Source organism: Pungitius pungitius, unplaced genomic scaffold, assembly GCF_949316345.1.
Source record: "Pungitius pungitius unplaced genomic scaffold, fPunPun2.1 scaffold_24, whole genome shotgun sequence".
In the NCBI taxonomy this organism is placed as follows: domain Eukaryota; kingdom Metazoa; phylum Chordata; class Actinopteri; order Perciformes; family Gasterosteidae; genus Pungitius; species Pungitius pungitius.
In genome coordinates, this window is record NW_026909886.1 from 545,485 (window position 1) to 566,163 (window position 20,679).

The window sequence follows — 20,679 nt, forward strand, 5'->3', positions numbered from 1 at the left end:
TTACCTTCAGGTTTTAGGAACCTCTCTTGCCAATCCTAAGAACTGCTTCAATTTTAGAAAAAGAAACTCTTCTGATTATCTTTGACACGTTTTAAAGGATTAGGAAAAAGGTAAAAAGCAGCTTACGGCCATACCTCTCTGGTTCCGCCCGATCTCGTCTGATCTCGGAAGCTAAGCAGAGCAGGGCCTGGTTAGTACCTGGATGGAAGACCGCCTGGGAATCCCAGGTGCCGTAAGCTTTTTCACTTCTCTCTCCGAAAGCCGCCCAGCGCCGCAGATTGTACACCTACACAATTGTAAAAAGCATTTCACATTGTAGAAGAGATGCAATAGGAAGAAGATGAAAGGTGGCTTACGTCCATACCATCGTCAGGCCATTTGAGGTGGCGGGGACTGCAATGGCCATCCACCGATTGGCTGGGACTCCTGGGCGGGTCTTCTCTAGTCCATCCAATTTTCGGCTTAGGATGTCACAGCCTTCTTTGCATACCCTTATTTAACCCACACAAAGATGCCAACGGCAGGCGTGACATAATTTTTTGACGCATTATAAAGGATTAGGAAAAAGATAAAGAGCAGCTTACGGCCATACCTCTCTGGTTCCGCCCGATCTCGTCTGATCTCGGAAGCTAAGCAGAGCAGGGCCTGGTTAGTACCTGGATGGAAGACCGCCTGGGAATCCCAGGTGCCGTAAGCTTTTTCACTTCTCTCTCCGAAAGCCGCCCAGCGCCGCAGATTGTACACCTACACAATTGTAAAAAGCATTTCACATTGTAGAAGAGATGCAATAGGAAGAAGATGAAAGGTGGCTTACGTCCATACCATCGTCAGGCCATTTGAGGTGGCGGGGACTGCAATGGCCATCCACCGATTGGCTGGGACTCCTGGGCGGGTCTTCTCTAGTCCATCCAATTTTCGGCATAGGATGTCACAGCCTTCTTTGCATACCCTTATTTAACCCACACAAAGATGCCAACGGCAGGCGTGACATAATTTTTTGACGCATTATAAAGGATTAGGAAAAAGATAAAGAGCAGCTTACGGCCATACCTCTCTGGTTCCGCCCGATCTCGTCTGATCTCGGAAGCTAAGCAGAACAGGGCCTGGTTAGTACCTGGATGGAAGACCGCCTGGGAATCCCAGGTGCCGTAAGCTTTTTCACTTCTCTCTGGAAGCCGCCGAGCGCCGCAGATTGTACACCTACAAATTACAAAAAGTATATCACATTGTCGAAGAGATGCATGTTTAGTGTTGTTTTAACGTTGGATATATAAGGAACTTAGACAATATAATCAAAAATGATTCCGTTTCACGGTTGCTAAATTAGTGTTGATCAACATTTAACAATTGGCATACTTTTGTTTGTAATTTAGCCGTTGAAATACAGGTGCTAACCCAACATGTTAGAATTGCCAGTGAAGAAAAGTAAAGTTACCTTCAGGTTTTAGGAACCTCTCTTGCCAATCCTAAGAACTGCTTCAATTTTAGAAAAAGAAACTCTTCTGATTATCTTTGACACGTTTTAAAGGATTAGGAAAAAGGTAAAAAGCAGCTTACGGCCATACCTCTCTGGTTCCGCCCGATCTCGTCTGATCTCGGAAGCTAAGCAGAGCAGGGCCTGGTTAGTACCTGGATGGAAGACCGCCTGGGAATCCCAGGTGCCGTAAGCTTTTTCACTTCTCTCTCCGAAAGCCGCCCAGCGCCGCAGATTGTACACCTACACAATTGTAAAAAGCATTTCACATTGTAGAAGAGATGCAATAGGAAGAAGATGAAAGGTGGCTTACGTCCATACCATCGTCAGGCCATTTGAGGTGGCGGGGACTGCAATGGCCATCCACCGATTGGCTGGGACTCCTGGGCGGGTCTTCTCTAGTCCATCCAATTTTCGGCATAGGATGTCACAGCCTTCTTTGCATACCCTTATTTAACCCACACAAAGATGCCAACGGCAGGCGTGACATAATTTTTTGACGCATTATAAAGGATTAGGAAAAAGATAAAGAGCAGCTTACGGCCATACCTCTCTGGTTCCGCCCGATCTCGTCTGATCTCGGAAGCTAAGCAGAACAGGGCCTGGTTAGTACCTGGATGGAAGACCGCCTGGGAATCCCAGGTGCCGTAAGCTTTTTCACTTCTCTCTGGAAGCCGCCGAGCGCCGCAGATTGTACACCTACAAATTACAAAAAGTATATCACATTGTCGAAGAGATGCATGTTTAGTGTTGTTTTAACGTTGGATATATAAGGAACTTAGACAATATAATCAAAAATGATTCCGTTTCACGGTTGCTAAATTAGTGTTGATCAACATTTAACAATTGGCATACTTTTGTTTGTAATTTAGCCGTTGAAATACAGGTGCTAACCCAACATGTTAGAATTGCCAGTGAAGAAAAGTAAAGTTACCTTCAGGTTTTAGGAACCTCTCTTGCCAATCCTAAGAACTGCTTCAATTTTAGAAAAAGAAACTCTTCTGATTATCTTTGACACGTTTTAAAGGATTAGGAAAAAGGTAAAAAGCAGCTTACGGCCATACCTCTCTGGTTCCGCCCGATCTCGTCTGATCTCGGAAGCTAAGCAGAGCAGGGCCTGGTTAGTACCTGGATGGAAGACCGCCTGGGAATCCCAGGTGCCGTAAGCTTTTTCACTTCTCTCTCCGAAAGCCGCCCAGCGCCGCAGATTGTACACCTACACAATTGTAAAAAGCATTTCACATTGTAGAAGAGATGCAATAGGAAGAAGATGAAAGGTGGCTTACGTCCATACCATCGTCAGGCCATTTGAGGTGGCGGGGACTGCAATGGCCATCCACCGATTGGCTGGGACTCCTGGGCGGGTCTTCTCTAGTCCATCCAATTTTCGGCATAGGATGTCACAGCCTTCTTTGCATACCCTTATTTAACCCACACAAAGATGCCAACGGCAGGCGTGACATAATTTTTGACGCATTATAAAGGATTAGGAAAAAGATAAAAAGCAGCTTACGGCCATACCTCTCTGGTTCCGCCCGATCTCGTCTGATCTCGGAAGCTAAGCAGAGCAGGGCCTGGTTAGTACCTGGATGGAAGACCGCCTGGGAATCCCAGGTGCCGTAAGCTTTTTCACTTCTCTCTGGAAGCCGCCGAGCGCCGCAGATTGTACACCTACAAATTACAAAAAGTATATCACATTGTCGAAGAGATGCATGTTTAGTGTTGTTTTAACGTTGGATATATAAGGAACTTAGACAATATCATCAAAAATGATTCCGTTTCATGGTTGCTAAATTAGTGTTGATCAACATTTAACAATTGGCATACTTTTGTTTGTAATTTAGCCGTTCAAATACAGGTGCTAACCCAACATGTTAGAATTGCCAGTGAAGAAAAGTAAAGTTACCTTCAGGTTTTAGGAACCTCTCTTGCCAATCCTAAGAACTGCTTCAATTTTAGAAAAACAAACTCTTCTGATTATCTTTGACACGTTTTAAAGGATTAGGAAAAAGGTAAAAAGCAGCTTACGGCCATACCTCTCTGGTTCCGCCCGATCTCGTCTGATCTCGGAAGCTAAGCAGAGCAGGGCCTGGTTAGTACCTGGATGGAAGACCGCCTGGGAATCCCAGGTGCCGTAAGCTTTTTCACTTCTCTCTCCGAAAGCCGCCCAGCGCCGCAGATTGTACACCTACACAATTGTAAAAAGCATTTCACATTGTAGAAGAGATGCAATAGGAAGAAGATGAAAGGTGGCTTACGTCCATACCATCGTCAGGCCATTTGAGGTGGCGGGGACTGCAATGGCCATCCACCGATTGGCTGGGACTCCTGGGCGGGTCTTCTCTAGTCCATCCAATTTTCGGCATAGGATGTCACAGCCTTCTTTGCATACCCTTATTTAACCCACACAAAGATGCCAACGGCAGGCGTGACATAATTTTTTGACGCATTATAAAGGATTAGGAAAAAGATAAAGAGCAGCTTACGGCCATACCTCTCTGGTTCTGCCCGATCTCGTCTGATCTCGGAAGCTAAGCAGAACAGGGCCTGGTTAGTACCTGGATGGAAGACCGCCTGGGAATCCCAGGTGCCGTAAGCTTTTTCACTTCTCTCTGGAAGCCGCCGAGCGCCGCAGATTGTACACCTACAAATTACAAAAAGTATATCACATTGTCGAAGAGATGCATGTTTAGTGTTGTTTTAACGTTGGATATATAAGGAACTTAGACAATATAATCAAAAATGATTCCGTTTCATGGTTGCTAAATTAGTGTTGATCAACATTTAACAATTGGCATACTTTTGTTTGTAATTTAGCCGTTGAAATACAGGTGCTAACCCAACATGTTAGAATTGCCAGTGAAGAAAAGTAAAGTTACCTTCAGGTTTTAGGAACCTCTCTTGCCAATCCTAAGAACTGCTTCAATTTTAGAAAAAGAAACTCTTCTGATTATCTTTGACACGTTTTAAAGGATTAGGAAAAAGGTAAAAAGCAGCTTACGGCCATACCTCTCTGGTTCCGCCCGATCTCGTCTGATCTCGGAAGCTAAGCAGAGCAGGGCCTGGTTAGTACCTGGATGGAAGACCGCCTGGGAATCCCAGGTGCCGTAAGCTTTTTCACTTCTCTCTCCGAAAGCCGCCCAGCGCCGCAGATTGTACACCTACACAATTGTAAAAAGCATTTCACATTGTAGAAGAGATGCAATAGGAAGAAGATGAAAGGTGGCTTACGTCCGTACCATCGTCAGGCCATTTGAGGTGGCGGGGACTGCAATGGCCATCCACCGATTGGCTGGGACTCCTGGGCGGGTCTTCTCTAGTCCATCCAATTTTCGGCATAGGATGTCACAGCCTTCTTTGCATACCCTTATTTAACCCACACAAAGATGCCAACGGCAGGCGTGACATAATTTTTTGACGCATTATAAAGGATTAGGAAAAAGATAAAGAGCAGCTTACGGCCATACCTCTCTGGTTCCGCCCGATCTCGTCTGATCTCGGAAGCTAAGCAGAGCAGGGCCTGGTTAGTACCTGGATGGAAGACCGCCTGGGAATCCCAGGTGCCGTAAGCTTTTTCACTTCTCTCTGGAAGCCGCCGAGCGCCGCAGATTGTACACCTACAAATTACAAAAAGTATATCACATTGTCGAAGAGATGCATGTTTAGTGTTGTTTTAACGTTGGATATATAAGGAACTTAGACAATATAATCAAAAATGATTCCGTTTCACGGTTGCTAAATTAGTGTTGATCAACATTTAACAATTGGCATACTTTTGTTTGTAATTTAGCCGTTGAAATACAGGTGCTAACCCAACATGTTAGAATTGCCAGTGAAGAAAAGTAAAGTTACCTTCAGGTTTTAGGAACCTCTCTTGCCAATCCTAAGAACTGCTTCAATTTTAGAAAAAGAAACTCTTCTGATTATCTTTGACACGTTTTAAAGGATTAGGAAAAAGGTAAAAAGCAGCTTACGGCCATACCTCTCTGGTTCCGCCCGATCTCGTCTGATCTCGGAAGCTAAGCAGAGCAGGGCCTGGTTAGTACCTGGATGGAAGACCGCCTGGGAATCCCAGGTGCCGTAAGCTTTTTCACTTCTCTCTCCGAAAGCCGCCCAGCGCCGCAGATTGTACACCTACACAATTGTAAAAAGCATTTCACATTGTAGAAGAGATGCAATAGGAAGAAGATGAAAGGTGGCTTACGTCCATACCATCGTCAGGCCATTTGAGGTGGCGGGGACTGCAATGGCCATCCACCGATTGGCTGGGACTCCTGGGCGGGTCTTCTCTAGTCCATCCAATTTTCGGCATAGGATGTCACAGCCTTCTTTGCATACCCTTATTTAACCCACACAAAGATGCCAACGGCAGGCGTGACATAATTTTTGACGCATTATAAAGGATTAGGAAAAAGATAAAAAGCAGCTTACGGCCATACCTCTCTGGTTCCGCCCGATCTCGTCTGATCTCGGAAGCTAAGCAGAGCAGGGCCTGGTTAGTACCTGGATGGAAGACCGCCTGGGAATCCCAGGTGCCGTAAGCTTTTTCACTTCTCTCTGGAAGCCGCCGAGCGCCGCAGATTGTACACCTACAAATTACAAAAAGTATATCACATTGTCGAAGAGATGCATGTTTAGTGTTGTTTTAACGTTGGATATATAAGGAACTTAGACAATATCATCAAAAATGATTCCGTTTCATGGTTGCTAAATTAGTGTTGATCAACATTTAACAATTGGCATACTTTTGTTTGTAATTTAGCCGTTCAAATACAGGTGCTAACCCAACATGTTAGAATTGCCAGTGAAGAAAAGTAAAGTTACCTTCAGGTTTTAGGAACCTCTCTTGCCAATCCTAAGAACTGCTTCAATTTTAGAAAAACAAACTCTTCTGATTATCTTTGACACGTTTTAAAGGATTAGGAAAAAGGTAAAAAGCAGCTTACGGCCATACCTCTCTGGTTCCGCCCGATCTCGTCTGATCTCGGAAGCTAAGCAGAGCAGGGCCTGGTTAGTACCTGGATGGAAGACCGCCTGGGAATCCCAGGTGCCGTAAGCTTTTTCACTTCTCTCTCCGAAAGCCGCCCAGCGCCGCAGATTGTACACCTACACAATTGTAAAAAGCATTTCACATTGTAGAAGAGATGCAATAGGAAGAAGATGAAAGGTGGCTTACGTCCATACCATCGTCAGGCCATTTGAGGTGGCGGGGACTGCAATGGCCATCCACCGATTGGCTGGGACTCCTGGGCGGGTCTTCTCTAGTCCATCCAATTTTCGGCATAGGATGTCACAGCCTTCTTTGCATACCCTTATTTAACCCACACAAAGATGCCAACGGCAGGCGTGACATAATTTTTTGACGCATTATAAAGGATTAGGAAAAAGATAAAGAGCAGCTTACGGCCATACCTCTCTGGTTCTGCCCGATCTCGTCTGATCTCGGAAGCTAAGCAGAACAGGGCCTGGTTAGTACCTGGATGGAAGACCGCCTGGGAATCCCAGGTGCCGTAAGCTTTTTCACTTCTCTCTGGAAGCCGCCGAGCGCCGCAGATTGTACACCTACAAATTACAAAAAGTATATCACATTGTCGAAGAGATGCATGTTTAGTGTTGTTTTAACGTTGGATATATAAGGAACTTAGACAATATAATCAAAAATGATTCCGTTTCATGGTTGCTAAATTAGTGTTGATCAACATTTAACAATTGGCATACTTTTGTTTGTAATTTAGCCGTTGAAATACAGGTGCTAACCCAACATGTTAGAATTGCCAGTGAAGAAAAGTAAAGTTACCTTCAGGTTTTAGGAACCTCTCTTGCCAATCCTAAGAACTGCTTCAATTTTAGAAAAAGAAACTCTTCTGATTATCTTTGACACGTTTTAAAGGATTAGGAAAAAGGTAAAAAGCAGCTTACGGCCATACCTCTCTGGTTCCGCCCGATCTCGTCTGATCTCGGAAGCTAAGCAGAGCAGGGCCTGGTTAGTACCTGGATGGAAGACCGCCTGGGAATCCCAGGTGCCGTAAGCTTTTTCACTTCTCTCTCCGAAAGCCGCCCAGCGCCGCAGATTGTACACCTACACAATTGTAAAAAGCATTTCACATTGTAGAAGAGATGCAATAGGAAGAAGATGAAAGGTGGCTTACGTCCGTACCATCGTCAGGCCATTTGAGGTGGCGGGGACTGCAATGGCCATCCACCGATTGGCTGGGACTCCTGGGCGGGTCTTCTCTAGTCCATCCAATTTTCGGCATAGGATGTCACAGCCTTCTTTGCATACCCTTATTTAACCCACACAAAGATGCCAACGGCAGGCGTGACATAATTTTTTGACGCATTATAAAGGATTAGGAAAAAGATAAAGAGCAGCTTACGGCCATACCTCTCTGGTTCCGCCCGATCTCGTCTGATCTCGGAAGCTAAGCAGAGCAGGGCCTGGTTAGTACCTGGATGGAAGACCGCCTGGGAATCCCAGGTGCCGTAAGCTTTTTCACTTCTCTCTGGAAGCCGCCGAGCGCCGCAGATTGTACACCTACAAATTACAAAAAGTATATCACATTGTCGAAGAGATGCATGTTTAGTGTTGTTTTAACGTTGGATATATAAGGAACTTAGACAATATAATCAAAAATGATTCCGTTTCATGGTTGCTAAATTAGTGTTGATCAACATTTAACAATTGGCATACTTTTGTTTGTAATTTAGCCGTTGAAATACAGGTGCTAACCCAACATGTTAGAATTGCCAGTGAAGAAAAGTAAAGTTACCTTCAGGTTTTAGGAACCTCTCTTGCCAATCCTAAGAACTGCTTCAATTTTAGAAAAAGAAACTCTTCTGATTATCTTTGACACGTTTTAAAGGATTAGGAAAAAGGTAAAAAGCAGCTTACGGCCATACCTCTCTGGTTCCGCCCGATCTCGTCTGATCTCGGAAGCTAAGCAGAGCAGGGCCTGGTTAGTACCTGGATGGAAGACCGCCTGGGAATCCCAGGTGCCGTAAGCTTTTTCACTTCTCTCTCCGAAAGCCGCCCAGCGCCGCAGATTGTACACCTACACAATTGTAAAAAGCATTTCACATTGTAGAAGAGATGCAATAGGAAGAAGATGAAAGGTGGCTTACGTCCATACCATCGTCAGGCCATTTGAGGTGGCGGGGACTGCAATGGCCATCCACCGATTGGCTGGGACTCCTGGGCGGGTCTTCTCTAGTCCATCCAATTTTCGGCTTAGGATGTCACAGCCTTCTTTGCATACCCTTATTTAACCCACACAAAGATGCCAACGGCAGGCGTGACATAATTTTTTGACGCATTATAAAGGATTAGGAAAAAGATAAAGAGCAGCTTACGGCCATACCTCTCTGGTTCCGCCCGATCTCGTCTGATCTCGGAAGCTAAGCAGAGCAGGGCCTGGTTAGTACCTGGATGGAAGACCGCCTGGGAATCCCAGGTGCCGTAAGCTTTTTCACTTCTCTCTCCGAAAGCCGCCCAGCGCCGCAGATTGTACACCTACACAATTGTAAAAAGCATTTCACATTGTAGAAGAGATGCAATAGGAAGAAGATGAAAGGTGGCTTACGTCCATACCATCGTCAGGCCATTTGAGGTGGCGGGGACTGCAATGGCCATCCACCGATTGGCTGGGACTCCTGGGCGGGTCTTCTCTAGTCCATCCAATTTTCGGCATAGGATGTCACAGCCTTCTTTGCATACCCTTATTTAACCCACACAAAGATGCCAACGGCAGGCGTGACATAATTTTTTGACGCATTATAAAGGATTAGGAAAAAGATAAAAAGCAGCTTACGGCCATACCTCTCTGGTTCCGCCCGATCTCGTCTGATCTCGGAAGCTAAGCAGAGCAGGGCCTGGTTAGTACCTGGATGGAAGACCGCCTGGGAATCCCAGGTGCCGTAAGCTTTTTCACTTCTCTCTGGAAGCCGCCGAGCGCCGCAGATTGTACACCTACAAATTACAAAAAGTATATCACATTGTCGAAGAGATGCATGTTTAGTGTTGTTTTAACGTTGGATATATAAGGAACTTAGACAATATCATCAAAAATGATTCCGTTTCATGGTTGCTAAATTAGTGTTGATCAACATTTAACAATTGGCATACTTTTGTTTGTAATTTAGCCGTTCAAATACAGGTGCTAACCCAACATGTTAGAATTGCCAGTGAAGAAAAGTAAAGTTACCTTCAGGTTTTAGGAACCTCTCTTGCCAATCCTAAGAACTGCTTCAATTTTAGAAAAAGAAACTCTTCTGATTATCTTTGACACGTTTTAAAGGATTAGGAAAAAGGTAAAAAGCAGCTTACCGCCATACCTCTCTGGTTCCGCCCGATCTCGTCTGATCTCGGAAGCTAAGCAGAGCAGGGCCTGGTTAGTACCTGGATGGAAGACCGCCTGGGAATCCCAGGTGCCGTAAGCTTTTTCACTTCTCTCTCCGAAAGCCGCCCAGCGCCGCAGATTGTACACCTACACAATTGTAAAAAGCATTTCACATTGTAGAAGAGATGCAATAGGAAGAAGATGAAAGGTGGCTTACGTCCATACCATCGTCAGGCCATTTGAGGTGGCGGGGACTGCAATGGCCATCCACCGATTGGCTGGGACTCCTGGGCGGGTCTTCTCTAGTCCATCCAATTTTCGGCATAGGATGTCACAGCCTTCTTTGCATACCCTTATTTAACCCACACAAAGATGCCAACGGCAGGCGTGACATAATTTTTTGACGCATTATAAAGGATTAGGAAAAAGATAAAAAGCAGCTTACGGCCATACCTCTCTGGTTCCGCCCGATCTCGTCTGATCTCGGAAGCTAAGCAGAGCAGGGCCTGGTTAGTACCTGGATGGAAGACCGCCTGGGAATCCCAGGTGCCGTAAGCTTTTTCACTTCTCTCTGGAAGCCGCCGAGCGCCGCAGATTGTACACCTACAAATTACAAAAAGTATATCACATTGTCGAAGAGATGCATGTTTAGTGTTGTTTTAACGTTGGATATATAAGGAACTTAGACAATATCATCAAAAATGATTCCGTTTCATGGTTGCTAAATTAGTGTTGATCAACATTTAACAATTGGCATACTTTTGTTTGTAATTTAGCCGTTCAAATACAGGTGCTAACCCAACATGTTAGAATTGCCAGTGAAGAAAAGTAAAGTTACCTTCAGGTTTTAGGAACCTCTCTTGCCAATCCTAAGAACTGCTTCAATTTTAGAAAAACAAACTCTTCTGATTATCTTTGACACGTTTTAAAGGATTAGGAAAAAGATAAAAAGCAGCTTACGGCCATACCTCTCTGGTTCCGCCCGATCTCGTCTGATCTCGGAAGCTAAGCAGAGCAGGGCCTGGTTAGTACCTGGATGGAAGACCGCCTGGGAATCCCAGGTGCCGTAAGCTTTTTCACTTCTCTCTCCGAAAGCCGCCCAGCGCCGCAGATTGTACACCTACACAATTGTAAAAAGCATTTCACATTGTAGAAGAGATGCAATAGGAAGAAGATGAAAGGTGGCTTACGTCCGTACCATCGTCAGGCCATTTGAGGTGGCGGGGACTGCAATGGCCATCCACCGATTGGCTGGGACTCCTGGGCGGGTCTTCTCTAGTCCATCCAATTTTCGGCATAGGATGTCACAGCCTTCTTTGCATACCCTTATTTAACCCACACAAAGATGCCAACGGCAGGCGTGACATAATTTTTTGACGCATTATAAAGGATTAGGAAAAAGATAAAGAGCAGCTTACGGCCATACCTCTCTGGTTCCGCCCGATCTCGTCTGATCTCGGAAGCTAAGCAGAGCAGGGCCTGGTTAGTACCTGGATGGAAGACCGCCTGGGAATCCCAGGTGCCGTAAGCTTTTTCACTTCTCTCTGGAAGCCGCCGAGCGCCGCAGATTGTACACCTACAAATTACAAAAAGTATATCACATTGTCGAAGAGATGCATGTTTAGTGTTGTTTTAACGTTGGATATATAAGGAACTTAGACAATATAATCAAAAATGATTCCGTTTCATGGTTGCTAAATTAGTGTTGATCAACATTTAACAATTGGCATACTTTTGTTTGTAATTTAGCCGTTGAAATACAGGTGCTAACCCAACATGTTAGAATTGCCAGTGAAGAAAAGTAAAGTTACCTTCAGGTTTTAGGAACCTCTCTTGCCAATCCTAAGAACTGCTTCAATTTTAGAAAAAGAAACTCTTCTGATTATCTTTGACACGTTTTAAAGGATTAGGAAAAAGGTAAAAAGCAGCTTACCGCCATACCTCTCTGGTTCCGCCCGATCTCGTCTGATCTCGGAAGCTAAGCAGAGCAGGGCCTGGTTAGTACCTGGATGGAAGACCGCCTGGGAATCCCAGGTGCCGTAAGCTTTTTCACTTCTCTCTCCGAAAGCCGCCCAGCGCCGCAGATTGTACACCTACACAATTGTAAAAAGCATTTCACATTGTAGAAGAGATGCAATAGGAAGAAGATGAAAGGTGGCTTACGTCCATACCATCGTCAGGCCATTTGAGGTGGCGGGGACTGCAATGGCCATCCACCGATTGGCTGGGACTCCTGGGCGGGTCTTCTCTAGTCCATCCAATTTTCGGCATAGGATGTCACAGCCTTCTTTGCATACCCTTATTTAACCCACACAAAGATGCCAACGGCAGGCGTGACATAATTTTTTGACGCATTATAAAGGATTAGGAAAAAGATAAAAAGCAGCTTACGGCCATACCTCTCTGGTTCCGCCCGATCTCGTCTGATCTCGGAAGCTAAGCAGAGCAGGGCCTGGTTAGTACCTGGATGGAAGACCGCCTGGGAATCCCAGGTGCCGTAAGCTTTTTCACTTCTCTCTGGAAGCCGCCGAGCGCCGCAGATTGTACACCTACAAATTACAAAAAGTATATCACATTGTCGAAGAGATGCATGTTTAGTGTTGTTTTAACGTTGGATATATAAGGAACTTAGACAATATCATCAAAAATGATTCCGTTTCATGGTTGCTAAATTAGTGTTGATCAACATTTAACAATTGGCATACTTTTGTTTGTAATTTAGCCGTTCAAATACAGGTGCTAACCCAACATGTTAGAATTGCCAGTGAAGAAAAGTAAAGTTACCTTCAGGTTTTAGGAACCTCTCTTGCCAATCCTAAGAACTGCTTCAATTTTAGAAAAACAAACTCTTCTGATTATCTTTGACACGTTTTAAAGGATTAGGAAAAAGATAAAAAGCAGCTTACGGCCATACCTCTCTGGTTCCGCCCGATCTCGTCTGATCTCGGAAGCTAAGCAGAGCAGGGCCTGGTTAGTACCTGGATGGAAGACCGCCTGGGAATCCCAGGTGCCGTAAGCTTTTTCACTTCTCTCTCCGAAAGCCGCCCAGCGCCGCAGATTGTACACCTACACAATTGTAAAAAGCATTTCACATTGTAGAAGAGATGCAATAGGAAGAAGATGAAAGGTGGCTTACGTCCGTACCATCGTCAGGCCATTTGAGGTGGCGGGGACTGCAATGGCCATCCACCGATTGGCTGGGACTCCTGGGCGGGTCTTCTCTAGTCCATCCAATTTTCGGCATAGGATGTCACAGCCTTCTTTGCATACCCTTATTTAACCCACACAAAGATGCCAACGGCAGGCGTGACATAATTTTTTGACGCATTATAAAGGATTAGGAAAAAGATAAAGAGCAGCTTACGGCCATACCTCTCTGGTTCCGCCCGATCTCGTCTGATCTCGGAAGCTAAGCAGAGCAGGGCCTGGTTAGTACCTGGATGGAAGACCGCCTGGGAATCCCAGGTGCCGTAAGCTTTTTCACTTCTCTCTGGAAGCCGCCGAGCGCCGCAGATTGTACACCTACAAATTACAAAAAGTATATCACATTGTCGAAGAGATGCATGTTTAGTGTTGTTTTAACGTTGGATATATAAGGAACTTAGACAATATAATCAAAAATGATTCCGTTTCATGGTTGCTAAATTAGTGTTGATCAACATTTAACAATTGGCATACTTTTGTTTGTAATTTAGCCGTTGAATTACAGGTGCTAACCCAACATGTTAGAATTGCCAGTGAAGAAAAGTAAAGTTACCTTCAGGTTTTAGGAACCTCTCTTGCCAATCCTAAGAACTGCTTCAATTTTAGAAAAAGAAACTCTTCTGATTATCTTTGACACGTTTTAAAGGATTAGGAAAAAGGTAAAAAGCAGCTTACGGCCATACCTCTCTGGTTCCGCCCGATCTCGTCTGATCTCGGAAGCTAAGCAGAGCAGGGCCTGGTTAGTACCTGGATGGAAGACCGCCTGGGAATCCCAGGTGCCGTAAGCTTTTTCACTTCTCTCTCCGAAAGCCGCCCAGCGCCGCAGATTGTACACCTACACAATTGTAAAAAGCATTTCACATTGTAGAAGAGATGCAATAGGAAGAAGATGAAAGGTGGCTTACGTCCATACCATCGTCAGGCCATTTGAGGTGGCGGGGACTGCAATGGCCATCCACCGATTGGCTGGGACTCCTGGGCGGGTCTTCTCTAGTCCATCCAATTTTCGGCTTAGGATGTCACAGCCTTCTTTGCATACCCTTATTTAACCCACACAAAGATGCCAACGGCAGGCGTGACATAATTTTTTGACGCATTATAAAGGATTAGGAAAAAGATAAAGAGCAGCTTACGGCCATACCTCTCTGGTTCCGCCCGATCTCGTCTGATCTCGGAAGCTAAGCAGAGCAGGGCCTGGTTAGTACCTGGATGGAAGACCGCCTGGGAATCCCAGGTGCCGTAAGCTTTTTCACTTCTCTCTCCGAAAGCCGCCCAGCGCCGCAGATTGTACACCTACACAATTGTAAAAAGCATTTCACATTGTAGAAGAGATGCAATAGGAAGAAGATGAAAGGTGGCTTACGTCCATACCATCGTCAGGCCATTTGAGGTGGCGGGGACTGCAATGGCCATCCACCGATTGGCTGGGACTCCTGGGCGGGTCTTCTCTAGTCCATCCAATTTTCGGCATAGGATGTCACAGCCTTCTTTGCATACCCTTATTTAACCCACACAAAGATGCCAACGGCAGGCGTGACATAATTTTTTGACGCATTATAAAGGATTAGGAAAAAGATAAAGAGCAGCTTACGGCCATACCTCTCTGGTTCCGCCCGATCTCGTCTGATCTCGGAAGCTAAGCAGAGCAGGGCCTGGTTAGTACCTGGATGGAAGACCGCCTGGGAATCCCAGGTGCCGTAAGCTTTTTCACTTCTCTCTGGAAGCCGCCGAGCGCCGCAGATTGTACACCTACAAATTACAAAAAGTATATCACATTGTCGAAGAGATGCATGTTTAGTGTTGTTTTAACGTTGGATATATAAGGAACTTAGACAATATAATCAAAAATGATTCCGTTTCATGGTTGCTAAATTAGTGTTGATCAACATTTAACAATTGGCATACTTTTGTTTGTAATTTAGCCGTTGAAATACAGGTGCTAACCCAACATGTTAGAATTGCCAGTGAAGAAAAGTAAAGTTACCTTCAGGTTTTAGGAACCTCTCTTGCCAATCCTAAGAACTGCTTCAATTTTAGAAAAAGAAACTCTTCTGATTATCTTTGACACGTTTTAAAGGATTAGGAAAAAGGTAAAAAGCAGCTTACGGCCATACCTCTCTGGTTCCGCCCGATCTCGTCTGATCTCGGAAGCTAAGCAGAGCAGGGCCTGGTTAGTACCTGGATGGAAGACCGCCTGGGAATCCCAGGTGCCGTAAGCTTTTTCACTTCTCTCTCCGAAAGCCGCCCAGCGCCGCAGATTGTACACCTACACAATTGTAAAAAGCATTTCACATTGTAGAAGAGATGCAATAGGAAGAAGATGAAAGGTGGCTTACGTCCATACCATCGTCAGGCCATTTGAGGTGGCGGGGACTGCAATGGCCATCCACCGATTGGCTGGGACTCCTGGGCGGGTCTTCTCTAGTCCATCCAATTTTCGGCTTAGGATGTCACAGCCTTCTTTGCATACCCTTATTTAACCCACACAAAGATGCCAACGGCAGGCGTGACATAATTTTTTGACGCATTATAAAGGATTAGGAAAAAGATAAAGAGCAGCTTACGGCCATACCTCTCTGGTTCCGCCCGATCTCGTCTGATCTCGGAAGCTAAGCAGAGCAGGGCCTGGTTAGTACCTGGATGGAAGACCGCCTGGGAATCCCAGGTGCCGTAAGCTTTTTCACTTCTCTCTCCGAAAGCCGCCCAGCGCCGCAGATTGTACACCTACACAATTGTAAAAAGCATTTCACATTGTAGAAGAGATGCAATAGGAAGAAGATGAAAGGTGGCTTACGTCCATACCATCGTCAGGCCATTTGAGGTGGCGGGGACTGCAATGGCCATCCACCGATTGGCTGGGACTCCTGGGCGGGTCTTCTCTAGTCCATCCAATTTTCGGCATAGGATGTCACAGCCTTCTTTGCATACCCTTATTTAACCCACACAAAGATGCCAACGGCAGGCGTGACATAATTTTTTGACGCATTATAAAGGATTAGGAAAAAGATAAAGAGCAGCTTTCGGCCATACCTCTCTGGTTCCGCCCGATCTCGTCTGATCTCGGAAGCTAAGCAGAACAGGGCCTGGTTAGTACCTGGATGGAAGACCGCCTGGGAATCCCAGGTGCCGTAAGCTTTTTCACTTCTCTCTGGAAGCCGCCGAGCGCCGCAGATTGTACACCTACAAATTACAAAAAGTATATCACATTGTCGAAGAGATGCATGTTTAGTGTTGTTTTAACGTTGGATATATAAGGAACTTAGACAATATAATCAAAAATGATTCCGTTTCATGGTTGCTAAATTAGTGTTGATCAACATTTAACAATTGGCATACTTTTGTTTGTAATTTAGCCGTTGAAATACAGGTGCTAACCCAACATGTTAGAATTGCCAGTGAAGAAAAGTAAAGTTACCTTCAGGTTTTAGGAACCTCTCTTGCCAATCCTAAGAACTGCTTCAATTTTAGAAAAAGAAACTCTTCTGATTATCTTTGACACGTTTTAAAGGATTAGGAAAAAGGTAAAAAGCAGCTTACGGCCATACCTCTCTGGTTCCGCCCGATCTCGTCTGATCTCGGAAGCTAAGCAGAGCAGGGCCTGGTTAGTACCTGGATGGAAGACCGCCTGGGAATCCCAGGTGCCGTAAGCTTTTTCACTTCTCTCTCCGAAAGCCGCCCAGCGCCGCAGATTGTACACCTACACAATTGTAAAAAGCATTTCACATTGTAGAAGAGATGCAATAGGAAGAAGATGAAAGGTGGCTTACGTCCGTACCATCGTCAGGCCATTTGAGGTGGCGGGGACTGCAATGGCCATCCACCGATTGGCTGGGACTCCTGGGCGGGTCTTCTCTAGTCCATCCAATTTTCGGCATAGGATGTCACAGCCTTCTTTGCATACCCTTATTTAACCCACACAAAGATGCCAACGGCAGGCGTGACATAATTTTTTGACGCATTATAAAGGATTAGGAAAAAGATAAAGAGCAGCTTACGGCCATACCTCTCTGGTTCCGCCCGATCTCGTCTGATCTCGGAAGCTAAGCAGAGCAGGGCCTGGTTAGTACCTGGATGGAAGACCGCCTGGGAATCCCAGGTGCCGTAAGCTTTTTCACTTCTCTCTGGAAGCCGCCGAGCGCCGCAGATTGTACACCTACAAATTACAAAAAGTATATCACATTGTCGAAGAGATGCATGTTTAGTGTTGTTTTAACGTTGGATATATAAGGAACTTAGACAATATAATCAAAAATGATTCCGTTTCATGGTTGCTAAATTAGTGTTGATCAACATTTAACAATTGGCATACTTTTGTTTGTAATTTAGCCGTTGAAATACAGGTGCTAACCCAACATGTTAGAATTGCCAGTGAAGAAAAGTAAAGTTACCTTCAGGTTTTAGGAACCTCTCTTGCCAATCCTAAGAACTGCTTCAATTTTAGAAAAAGAAACTCTTCTGATTATCTTTGACACGTTTTAAAGGATTAGGAAAAAGGTAAAAAGCAGCTTACGGCCATACCTCTCTGGTTCCGCCCGATCTCGTCTGATCTCGGAAGCTAAGCAGAGCAGGGCCTGGTTAGTACCTGGATGGAAGACCGCCTGGGAATCCCAGGTGCCGTAAGCTTTTTCACTTCTCTCTCCGAAAGCCGCCCAGCGCCGCAGATTGTACACCTACACAATTGTAAAAAGCATTTCACATTGTAGAAGAGATGCAATAGGAAGAAGATGAAAGGTGGCTTACGTCCATACCATCGTCAGGCCATTTGAGGTGGCGGGGACTGCAATGGCCATCCACCGATTGGCTGGGACTCCTGGGCGGGTCTTCTCTAGTCCATCCAATTTTCGGCTTAGGATGTCACAGCCTTCTTTGCATACCCTTATTTAACCCACACAAAGATGCCAACGGCAGGCGTGACATAATTTTTTGACGCATTATAAAGGATTAGGAAAAAGATAAAGAGCAGCTTACGGCCATACCTCTCTGGTTCCGCCCGATCTCGTCTGATCTCGGAAGCTAAGCAGAGCAGGGCCTGGTTAGTACCTGGATGGAAGACCGCCTGGGAATCCCAGGTGCCGTAAGCTTTTTCACTTCTCTCTCCGAAAGCCGCCCAGCGCCGCAGATTGTACACCTACACAATTGTAAAAAGCATTTCACATTGTAGAAGAGATGCAATAGGAAGAAGATGAAAGGTGGCTTACGTCCATACCATCGTCAGGCCATTTGAGGTGGCGGGGACTGCAATGGCCATCCACCGATTGGCTGGGACTCCTGGGCGGGTCTTCTCTAGTCCATCCAATTTTCGGCATAGGATGTCACAGCCTTCTTTGCATACCCTTATTTAACCCACACAAAGATGCCAACGGCAGGCGTGACATAATTTTTTGACGCATTATAAAGGATTAGGAAAAAGATAAAAAGCAGCTTACGGCCATACCTCTCTGGTTCCGCCCGATCTCGTCTGATCTCGGAAGCTAAGCAGAGCAGGGCCTGGTTAGTACCTGGATGGAAGACCGCCTGGGAATCCCAGGTGCCGTAAGCTTTTTCACTTCTCTCTGGAAGCCGCCGAGCGCCGCAGATTGTACACCTACAAATTACAAAAAGTATATCACATTGTCGAAGAGATGCATGTTTAGTGTTGTTTTAACGTTGGATATATAAGGAACTTAGACAATATCATCAAAAATGATTCCGTTTCATGGTTGCTAAATTAGTGTTGATCAACATTTAACAATTGGCATACTTTTGTTTGTAATTTAGCCGTTCAAATACAGGTGCTAACCCAACATGTTAGAATTGCCAGTGAAGAAAAGTAAAGTTACCTTCAGGTTTTAGGAACCTCTCTTGCCAATCCTAAGAACTGCTTCAATTTTAGAAAAAGAAACTCTTCTGATTATCTTTGACACGTTTTAAAGGATTAGGAAAAAGATAAAAAGCAGCTTACGGCCATACCTCTCTGGTTCCGCCCGATCTCGTCTGATCTCGGAAGCTAAGCAGAGCAGGGCCTGGTTAGTACCTGGATGGAAGACCGCCTGGGAATCCCAGGTGCCGTAAGCTTTTTCACTTCTCTCTCCGAATGCCGCCCAGCGCCGCAGATTGTACACCTACACAATTGTAAAAAGCATTTCACATTGTAGAAGAGATGCAATAGGAAGAAGATGAAAGGTGGCTTACGTCCGTACCATCGTCAGGCCATTTGAGGTGGCGGGGACTGCAATGGCCATCCACCGATTGGCTGGGACTCCTGGGCGGGTCTTCTCTAGTCCATCCAATTTTCGGCATAGGATGTCACAGCCTTCTTTGCATACCCTTATTTAACCCACACAAAGATGCCAACGGCAGGCGTGACATAATTTTTTGACGCATTATAAAGGATTAGGAAAAAGATAAAGAGCAGCTTACGGCCATACCTCTCTGGTTCCGCCCGATCTCGTCTGATCTCGGAAGCTAAGCAGAGCAGGGCCTGGTTAGTACCTGGATGGAAGACCGCCTGGGAATCCCAGGTGCCGTAAGCTTTTTCACTTCTCTCTGGAAGCCGCCGAGCGCCGCAGATTGTACACCTACAAATTACAAAAAGTATATCACATTGTCGAAGAGATGCATGTTTAGTGTTGTTTTAACGTTGGATATATAAGGAACTTAGACAATATAATCAAAAATGATTCCGTTTCATGGTTGCTAAATTAGTGTTGATCAACATTTAACAATTGGCATACTTTTGTTTGTAATTTAGCCGTTGAAATACAGGTGCTAACCCAACATGTTAGAATTGCCAGTGAAGAAAAGTAAAGTTACCTTCAGGTTTTAGGAACCTCTCTTGCCAATCCTAAGAACTGCTTCAATTTTAGAAAAAGAAACTCTTCTGATTATCTTTGACACGTTTTAAAGGATTAGGAAAAAGGTAAAAAGCAGCTTACGGCCATACCTCTCTGGTTCCGCCCGATCTCGTCTGATCTCGGAAGCTAAGCAGAGCAGGGCCTGGTTAGTACCTGGATGGAAGACCGCCTGGGAATCCCAGGTGCCGTAAGCTTTTTCACTTCTCTCTCCGAAAGCCGCCCAGCGCCGCAGATTGTACACCTACACAATTGTAAAAAGCATTTCACATTGTAGAAGAGATGCAATAGGAAGAAGATGAAAGGTGGCTTACGTCCATACCATCGTCAGGCCATTTGAGGTGGCGGGGACTGCAATGGCCATCCACCGATTGGCTGGGACTCCTGGGCGGGTCTTCTCTAGTCCATCCAATTTTCGGCTTAGGATGTCACAGCCTTCTTTGCATACCCTTATTTAACCCACACAAAGATGCCAACGGCAGGCGTGACATAATTTTTTGACGCATTATAAAGGATTAGGAAAAAGATAAAGAGCAGCTTACGGCCATACCTCTCTGGTTCCGCCCGATCTCGTCTGATCTCGGAAGCTAAGCAGAGCAGGGCCTGGTTAGTACCTGGATGGAAGACCGCCTGGGAATCCCAGGTGCCGTAAGCTTTTTCACTTCTCTCTCCGAAAGCCGCCCAGCGCCGCAGATTGTACACCTACACAATTGTAAAAAGCATTTCACATTGTAGAAGAGATGCAATAGGAAGAAGATGAAAGGTGGCTTACGTCCATACCATCGTCAGGCCATTTGAGGTGGCGGGGACTGCAATGGCCATCCACCGATTGGCT

The 20,679-nt window shown here is 45.4% G+C and overlaps 43 non-coding genes across 43 annotated transcripts; all 43 read left to right on the forward strand.

Annotated features, from left to right (window-relative positions):
• Positions 1 to 120: 120 nt before the first annotated feature.
• On the forward strand, positions 121 to 239 carry LOC134119587 (5S ribosomal RNA). Its single transcript, XR_009951140.1, has one exon. It is a non-coding gene; the product is annotated as a 5S ribosomal RNA (ribosomal RNA).
• Positions 240 to 578: 339 nt separating this feature from the next.
• Positions 579 to 697, forward strand: LOC134119589 (5S ribosomal RNA). The gene has a single exon (XR_009951142.1). It is a non-coding gene; the product is annotated as a 5S ribosomal RNA (ribosomal RNA).
• Positions 698 to 1,036: 339 nt separating this feature from the next.
• On the forward strand, positions 1,037 to 1,155 carry LOC134118951 (5S ribosomal RNA). The gene has a single exon (XR_009950512.1). It is a non-coding gene; the product is annotated as a 5S ribosomal RNA (ribosomal RNA).
• A 396-nt stretch (positions 1,156 to 1,551) lies between these two features.
• On the forward strand, positions 1,552 to 1,670 carry LOC134119590 (5S ribosomal RNA). Its single transcript, XR_009951143.1, has one exon. It is a non-coding gene; the product is annotated as a 5S ribosomal RNA (ribosomal RNA).
• Positions 1,671 to 2,009: 339 nt separating this feature from the next.
• Positions 2,010 to 2,128, forward strand: LOC134118952 (5S ribosomal RNA). Its single transcript, XR_009950513.1, has one exon. It is a non-coding gene; the product is annotated as a 5S ribosomal RNA (ribosomal RNA).
• Positions 2,129 to 2,524: 396 nt separating this feature from the next.
• On the forward strand, positions 2,525 to 2,643 carry LOC134119591 (5S ribosomal RNA). Its single transcript, XR_009951144.1, has one exon. It is a non-coding gene; the product is annotated as a 5S ribosomal RNA (ribosomal RNA).
• A 338-nt stretch (positions 2,644 to 2,981) lies between these two features.
• On the forward strand, positions 2,982 to 3,100 carry LOC134119592 (5S ribosomal RNA). Its single transcript, XR_009951145.1, has one exon. It is a non-coding gene; the product is annotated as a 5S ribosomal RNA (ribosomal RNA).
• A 396-nt stretch (positions 3,101 to 3,496) lies between these two features.
• Positions 3,497 to 3,615, forward strand: LOC134119593 (5S ribosomal RNA). Its single transcript, XR_009951146.1, has one exon. It is a non-coding gene; the product is annotated as a 5S ribosomal RNA (ribosomal RNA).
• A 339-nt stretch (positions 3,616 to 3,954) lies between these two features.
• Positions 3,955 to 4,073, forward strand: LOC134119117 (5S ribosomal RNA). The gene has a single exon (XR_009950679.1). It is a non-coding gene; the product is annotated as a 5S ribosomal RNA (ribosomal RNA).
• Positions 4,074 to 4,469: 396 nt separating this feature from the next.
• On the forward strand, positions 4,470 to 4,588 carry LOC134119594 (5S ribosomal RNA). The gene has a single exon (XR_009951147.1). It is a non-coding gene; the product is annotated as a 5S ribosomal RNA (ribosomal RNA).
• Positions 4,589 to 4,927: 339 nt separating this feature from the next.
• LOC134119595 (5S ribosomal RNA) lies at positions 4,928 to 5,046 on the forward strand. The gene has a single exon (XR_009951148.1). It is a non-coding gene; the product is annotated as a 5S ribosomal RNA (ribosomal RNA).
• Positions 5,047 to 5,442: 396 nt separating this feature from the next.
• Positions 5,443 to 5,561, forward strand: LOC134119596 (5S ribosomal RNA). The gene has a single exon (XR_009951149.1). It is a non-coding gene; the product is annotated as a 5S ribosomal RNA (ribosomal RNA).
• Positions 5,562 to 5,899: 338 nt separating this feature from the next.
• On the forward strand, positions 5,900 to 6,018 carry LOC134119597 (5S ribosomal RNA). The gene has a single exon (XR_009951150.1). It is a non-coding gene; the product is annotated as a 5S ribosomal RNA (ribosomal RNA).
• A 396-nt stretch (positions 6,019 to 6,414) lies between these two features.
• Positions 6,415 to 6,533, forward strand: LOC134119598 (5S ribosomal RNA). The gene has a single exon (XR_009951151.1). It is a non-coding gene; the product is annotated as a 5S ribosomal RNA (ribosomal RNA).
• Positions 6,534 to 6,872: 339 nt separating this feature from the next.
• Positions 6,873 to 6,991, forward strand: LOC134119118 (5S ribosomal RNA). Its single transcript, XR_009950680.1, has one exon. It is a non-coding gene; the product is annotated as a 5S ribosomal RNA (ribosomal RNA).
• Positions 6,992 to 7,387: 396 nt separating this feature from the next.
• On the forward strand, positions 7,388 to 7,506 carry LOC134119600 (5S ribosomal RNA). Its single transcript, XR_009951153.1, has one exon. It is a non-coding gene; the product is annotated as a 5S ribosomal RNA (ribosomal RNA).
• Positions 7,507 to 7,845: 339 nt separating this feature from the next.
• LOC134119601 (5S ribosomal RNA) lies at positions 7,846 to 7,964 on the forward strand. Its single transcript, XR_009951154.1, has one exon. It is a non-coding gene; the product is annotated as a 5S ribosomal RNA (ribosomal RNA).
• A 396-nt stretch (positions 7,965 to 8,360) lies between these two features.
• Positions 8,361 to 8,479, forward strand: LOC134119602 (5S ribosomal RNA). The gene has a single exon (XR_009951155.1). It is a non-coding gene; the product is annotated as a 5S ribosomal RNA (ribosomal RNA).
• A 339-nt stretch (positions 8,480 to 8,818) lies between these two features.
• LOC134119603 (5S ribosomal RNA) lies at positions 8,819 to 8,937 on the forward strand. The gene has a single exon (XR_009951156.1). It is a non-coding gene; the product is annotated as a 5S ribosomal RNA (ribosomal RNA).
• A 339-nt stretch (positions 8,938 to 9,276) lies between these two features.
• LOC134119604 (5S ribosomal RNA) lies at positions 9,277 to 9,395 on the forward strand. The gene has a single exon (XR_009951157.1). It is a non-coding gene; the product is annotated as a 5S ribosomal RNA (ribosomal RNA).
• Positions 9,396 to 9,791: 396 nt separating this feature from the next.
• Positions 9,792 to 9,910, forward strand: LOC134119071 (5S ribosomal RNA). Its single transcript, XR_009950632.1, has one exon. It is a non-coding gene; the product is annotated as a 5S ribosomal RNA (ribosomal RNA).
• A 339-nt stretch (positions 9,911 to 10,249) lies between these two features.
• LOC134119605 (5S ribosomal RNA) lies at positions 10,250 to 10,368 on the forward strand. Its single transcript, XR_009951158.1, has one exon. It is a non-coding gene; the product is annotated as a 5S ribosomal RNA (ribosomal RNA).
• Positions 10,369 to 10,764: 396 nt separating this feature from the next.
• Positions 10,765 to 10,883, forward strand: LOC134119606 (5S ribosomal RNA). Its single transcript, XR_009951159.1, has one exon. It is a non-coding gene; the product is annotated as a 5S ribosomal RNA (ribosomal RNA).
• Positions 10,884 to 11,222: 339 nt separating this feature from the next.
• On the forward strand, positions 11,223 to 11,341 carry LOC134119607 (5S ribosomal RNA). The gene has a single exon (XR_009951160.1). It is a non-coding gene; the product is annotated as a 5S ribosomal RNA (ribosomal RNA).
• Positions 11,342 to 11,737: 396 nt separating this feature from the next.
• On the forward strand, positions 11,738 to 11,856 carry LOC134119073 (5S ribosomal RNA). Its single transcript, XR_009950634.1, has one exon. It is a non-coding gene; the product is annotated as a 5S ribosomal RNA (ribosomal RNA).
• Positions 11,857 to 12,195: 339 nt separating this feature from the next.
• LOC134119608 (5S ribosomal RNA) lies at positions 12,196 to 12,314 on the forward strand. Its single transcript, XR_009951161.1, has one exon. It is a non-coding gene; the product is annotated as a 5S ribosomal RNA (ribosomal RNA).
• Positions 12,315 to 12,710: 396 nt separating this feature from the next.
• LOC134119609 (5S ribosomal RNA) lies at positions 12,711 to 12,829 on the forward strand. Its single transcript, XR_009951162.1, has one exon. It is a non-coding gene; the product is annotated as a 5S ribosomal RNA (ribosomal RNA).
• Positions 12,830 to 13,168: 339 nt separating this feature from the next.
• LOC134119611 (5S ribosomal RNA) lies at positions 13,169 to 13,287 on the forward strand. The gene has a single exon (XR_009951164.1). It is a non-coding gene; the product is annotated as a 5S ribosomal RNA (ribosomal RNA).
• A 396-nt stretch (positions 13,288 to 13,683) lies between these two features.
• On the forward strand, positions 13,684 to 13,802 carry LOC134119612 (5S ribosomal RNA). The gene has a single exon (XR_009951165.1). It is a non-coding gene; the product is annotated as a 5S ribosomal RNA (ribosomal RNA).
• Positions 13,803 to 14,141: 339 nt separating this feature from the next.
• LOC134119613 (5S ribosomal RNA) lies at positions 14,142 to 14,260 on the forward strand. The gene has a single exon (XR_009951166.1). It is a non-coding gene; the product is annotated as a 5S ribosomal RNA (ribosomal RNA).
• Positions 14,261 to 14,599: 339 nt separating this feature from the next.
• Positions 14,600 to 14,718, forward strand: LOC134119614 (5S ribosomal RNA). The gene has a single exon (XR_009951167.1). It is a non-coding gene; the product is annotated as a 5S ribosomal RNA (ribosomal RNA).
• A 396-nt stretch (positions 14,719 to 15,114) lies between these two features.
• On the forward strand, positions 15,115 to 15,233 carry LOC134119615 (5S ribosomal RNA). The gene has a single exon (XR_009951168.1). It is a non-coding gene; the product is annotated as a 5S ribosomal RNA (ribosomal RNA).
• Positions 15,234 to 15,572: 339 nt separating this feature from the next.
• LOC134119616 (5S ribosomal RNA) lies at positions 15,573 to 15,691 on the forward strand. The gene has a single exon (XR_009951169.1). It is a non-coding gene; the product is annotated as a 5S ribosomal RNA (ribosomal RNA).
• Positions 15,692 to 16,030: 339 nt separating this feature from the next.
• LOC134119133 (5S ribosomal RNA) lies at positions 16,031 to 16,149 on the forward strand. The gene has a single exon (XR_009950695.1). It is a non-coding gene; the product is annotated as a 5S ribosomal RNA (ribosomal RNA).
• A 396-nt stretch (positions 16,150 to 16,545) lies between these two features.
• On the forward strand, positions 16,546 to 16,664 carry LOC134119617 (5S ribosomal RNA). The gene has a single exon (XR_009951170.1). It is a non-coding gene; the product is annotated as a 5S ribosomal RNA (ribosomal RNA).
• A 339-nt stretch (positions 16,665 to 17,003) lies between these two features.
• On the forward strand, positions 17,004 to 17,122 carry LOC134119618 (5S ribosomal RNA). Its single transcript, XR_009951171.1, has one exon. It is a non-coding gene; the product is annotated as a 5S ribosomal RNA (ribosomal RNA).
• Positions 17,123 to 17,518: 396 nt separating this feature from the next.
• LOC134119619 (5S ribosomal RNA) lies at positions 17,519 to 17,637 on the forward strand. Its single transcript, XR_009951172.1, has one exon. It is a non-coding gene; the product is annotated as a 5S ribosomal RNA (ribosomal RNA).
• A 339-nt stretch (positions 17,638 to 17,976) lies between these two features.
• Positions 17,977 to 18,095, forward strand: LOC134119620 (5S ribosomal RNA). The gene has a single exon (XR_009951173.1). It is a non-coding gene; the product is annotated as a 5S ribosomal RNA (ribosomal RNA).
• A 339-nt stretch (positions 18,096 to 18,434) lies between these two features.
• Positions 18,435 to 18,553, forward strand: LOC134119622 (5S ribosomal RNA). The gene has a single exon (XR_009951175.1). It is a non-coding gene; the product is annotated as a 5S ribosomal RNA (ribosomal RNA).
• A 396-nt stretch (positions 18,554 to 18,949) lies between these two features.
• LOC134119623 (5S ribosomal RNA) lies at positions 18,950 to 19,068 on the forward strand. Its single transcript, XR_009951176.1, has one exon. It is a non-coding gene; the product is annotated as a 5S ribosomal RNA (ribosomal RNA).
• Positions 19,069 to 19,407: 339 nt separating this feature from the next.
• On the forward strand, positions 19,408 to 19,526 carry LOC134119624 (5S ribosomal RNA). Its single transcript, XR_009951177.1, has one exon. It is a non-coding gene; the product is annotated as a 5S ribosomal RNA (ribosomal RNA).
• Positions 19,527 to 19,922: 396 nt separating this feature from the next.
• Positions 19,923 to 20,041, forward strand: LOC134119625 (5S ribosomal RNA). Its single transcript, XR_009951178.1, has one exon. It is a non-coding gene; the product is annotated as a 5S ribosomal RNA (ribosomal RNA).
• Positions 20,042 to 20,380: 339 nt separating this feature from the next.
• LOC134119626 (5S ribosomal RNA) lies at positions 20,381 to 20,499 on the forward strand. Its single transcript, XR_009951179.1, has one exon. It is a non-coding gene; the product is annotated as a 5S ribosomal RNA (ribosomal RNA).
• Positions 20,500 to 20,679: the final 180 nt, after the last annotated feature.